The sequence below is a fragment of the Chenopodium album genome, chromosome 13, assembly GCF_948465745.1.
Source record: "Chenopodium album chromosome 13, dcCheAlbu1.1, whole genome shotgun sequence".
NCBI classification, from domain to species: domain Eukaryota; kingdom Viridiplantae; phylum Streptophyta; class Magnoliopsida; order Caryophyllales; family Amaranthaceae; genus Chenopodium; species Chenopodium album.
Window position 1 is genome coordinate 30,811,336 of NC_137846.1, and position 3,657 is coordinate 30,814,992.

General features: G+C 31.6%; 1 long non-coding RNA gene across 6 annotated transcripts; it reads left to right on the top strand.

Moving 5' to 3' along the window:
* The first annotated feature begins 546 nt into the window (after positions 1-546).
* On the top strand, positions 547-3,356 carry LOC145576556 (uncharacterized). 6 transcript variants are annotated; one of them, XR_014098442.1, is made up of 4 exons: positions 547-763; positions 1,478-1,607; positions 1,735-2,763; positions 3,052-3,356. It is a non-coding gene; the product is annotated as an uncharacterized LOC145576556 (long non-coding RNA). The 6 variants fall into 6 exon arrangements; XR_014098445.1 differs by having other exon boundaries at positions 3,055-3,356; XR_014098443.1 differs by having other exon boundaries at positions 1,735-2,158; positions 2,710-3,356.
* Positions 3,357-3,657: the final 301 nt, after the last annotated feature.

A 3,657-nucleotide genomic window follows, 5' to 3' on the forward strand; every position in this document is an offset into this window, starting at 1 on the left:
GTTTAATGAAAAGGCAAAACCAAAAACCTAGTAAGACTAACCTTTTGTTTTTTGGCGGAAAAGCCCGCTTTCAACTAGTTGAAAAGCCATTTACCAAACATATATTTTGGCTGTTTAACCAAAAGAAAAAGACAAAAGCCAAAAGCCAAAATCCAATGAAAAAGCCAACCAAAAGCCATTTACCAAATAAGGCCTTAGTTTTCTCTCATTGTCTCTCCTCTATCTTTCATTATTCTTTCCTCAATCCCCCGATTACGTATTGGCGCATAGCTGTTATTTACTTGCAATGTAAATAACAGCTATAAGACAAAAGAATGGTGAAATTTTTTTTTTCTAGTGGTACAAATATTGTACCACTGTTATCTATAATGACTATAAATAGTACTGCGAAAACAACTTATACACTAATAGTATAAAATACATGTATACTAGTACATTAAAAATACCACTGTAAGTATACTAGTACATGAAAAGTACCACTGTAGCAATAAAAATCACAAAAATTAAGTTATTTTACCGAGTATCTATATGCATCCCAAACAAATAGCAGTTGTGCGCCTAGTTGCACTCCAATCCCCCTATGTCTCAATCTCTCTCTTCCAGTCAATATTCTCTCTATTCCATCTATCATCACCATTTTCTGAAGTAGTATATCACCATCATCGGTCGGTTCGTACTTGGTTGGATTGTAGCTGGGTGGCTGGTTTTGGCGCGTGGAGAAATGAAGTAGTGTAGGCGAGGAATAGTGAAGAATTTCAACAAAGTAAGTAAATTCTTTTTAAATTTATAATTTTTCCCCAAATTAATCAAACAATTTTAGGGTTGAAGTACTGTCTCGTTTTCCCAAAATTGAGTTAGGGTTTTTGTACTGCTTATGTATTAGAGTTTAAGGCGGGGCTTGTTGTGTATTTTTTTTTTTATTTTGTCTATTTTTATCTCAAAAGAATTATATATAATTTGATGATTCTAATGCCAATTACAATTTTCCCCAAATTGTGAGTTAGGGTTTCTATAATTGGGATGAAGTTGGGTCTTTGTAGTGTATTTTTATCACAAAACAATATTAGGATAAAAGAATTATATGCAATTTGATTATTGTAACGACAATGTATAATTTTCCCCAAATTGTGAGTTAGGGTTTTTAAAATGGCAATGTATTTGGGTATAAGACGGGCCTTTAGGTGTTATTAAAAATTCTTGCAACTTCATATTTTATTACTGAAACAATGTTAGGTAATTTTAAGCTCAATTTTGTTTGATTTAATTGAGCTTCTTGAAAGAAATCTCCCAAATTTTAATTATTTGAAAGGTGATTTAATTTCATTTGATTTAATTATTGTGAATTATAATCCGGATGAACAAGTGTGTTCCTCTATTTTTTTTAATTTAATTGAGCTTGCTTTTGTTTTGGAATGATTTAATTGAAATTGAATATGTGTGCAACATGATGTTCACAGTACCTTGACTTTGTGAAAAGCTGTGATATAGGGATTTTGAAGAAAACTCTGGAGAAAATGTTAGTGGTGTTAACCTTGAAGAATGTGGTCAGGTTAAGGATTCCTTGCCTGCAATGAAAGTTGTTTGTGATAGACTTGAGAAAGCCGAAGGTAAGGTCTGTTCTATTTGAATGTGTGAATTTGAATAATTTTTGTGAAGGCATCTTTGTATTGGTCACCTAGTACCATTAATTGCAATGGTCACCTTATTTTTCAATGGCATTTTTTTTCCTTGAAGGTTCTCGTGGTCTCAGGTATAAAACAGGAGCTTCGAGAACAGAAGGACATAGAACTTGGAGGTTTACTTAAGGGTTTGAAATCAGAGGATTGAATTAAGGTACATGAATCTTTGAATGATACTAGGAGATTGGCTACTTATAACTCTACTCTTTTGCTCCCATTGTTGTAAGTTTCTGAATTTTAATTTTACTTATTAATTCATGGAAATTGCTGAATCTGTTTCTTAAAAATAGTAATAGTATTATAATGTATATATTGGGAATTCAGAGAACCGGTTGTTGTGGTGTTGGTGAAGGCTATGAAGAATCCAAGAAGTGCTTTGTGCAAGACATCTATTATGGCTGCTACTAATATCTTTGTTACTTATCATGATAAGTTGTTGGAACCTAATTTCTCTGGTGGTTTTGAATTTTGACAATTTGGTAAAACCTCGTTTATTAGTTCTTGTTCCTACTATGTGCATTATTTCACAAGAATGGCTGAAATTTGTAGAGTTCAACCTTTTGTCATATGTTCTATCCATGTTATTCGTTGCCCGATGATCTAATTTTCCAATTTTAGATTAATTTGAGTGGTGTTTGGTCGACAAATAAGTATATTTGTTGGGAAAAAGATCAAGAACTTTATGAAAGACTTTGGGGCCTGTAATTATTTCTCCTTATATCTATGTTGGTGGTTCGTTGTCTTTATATCTTGTGCATGATGTTATTGATCTTTCCTCTAGTAATGGTTTATCATCTATTGTTTGTTTAAGTTTAAACTTGTTTTCATATGAACTTACCTGTATTGGATCATTGCTTCTTTCGTTTCCCTTGCCTATTTATTTGGCTAGTTATGTTTGTTTAGTTGTGCAATAATTTTGTGTTTGATTTCATGAGTTATAAGCTATATGTAGCTTAGTGATGGACACTGGTCATATTTCAAGGAAAGAGACACAATTTGTTTTTAAATCACTTTGTTCTCGTTGGAACAGTTTGGAGGTCTGACTTCTCTGGGCTCGTTCTCCTTTGTTACAAACTCTTTTCAGGTGATTCTTTTTTTGAATTTGGGTGATTTTTTGTCTACTCTTTGGCTGTCAAATTTCAGGTTTTTTTTGAGTTTGTTTGCTATCAAAATGGGTTGTCTTTCAATTTGGTATATGCTTCTGTTTTAGTTCATTTTTCTTAGAGTTGTGCTGCAATTTTTGCTAGGATATTCATGTGTGGTTTAAGAGTGCTTTACTCATATAAATTGCATCCTTGCTACTGCTATACTTTGTGGTTTCTTTCTTTGTTTTGTGCATAAATTTTGTGTGTATCATATAACATGGGTGAAGAAGCTATAAACAAATTGGAGGAAAGGTTGACTGATCAAGCGGAAGCTAGCGTTGATGCCATTGCTAAGTTGTTACAAGTTTGTGAAAAGAAGAAAGAATGGAAAGATAATGATGATGAGTCTTCAAGTATTCTTTTTTGAAGCAAGTGACAGAAAAGTCTGGTTTTAAGTATTCAAATTAGCAGATTTTTGAGAAATAGATATCTTGTTTTTTTGTTCTTGGAAAATGGAATGATTGATTTTCGTGCAGATACGTGTACTGATATTATTACTCTTTGGAATTTTAATTGTATTTATTTTTTTATTTTTCGAAAAACTGTAATTTTTTTTTAAAGATCAAAGTGTAATATTACAGCTTATTATATTTATTAAAGAAAATTTCTAACATTCTAGCTTATTTTTATGTAAGTCTTTAAGTATCAATTTAAGGAAAAAAGTTGCAGAATATACTATATAGGTTGACAAGCTTCATTTCATTTTTTTTTAAATAAAAATTATAGAAAAGGGCTACGGTTCTATTGAAAAAACCGTAGCCTAACATAGTAAAAGGCTACGGTTTATTCAATCCGTAGTAAAAAATATGAAACCCTATGAGTTTTTTTTAAAA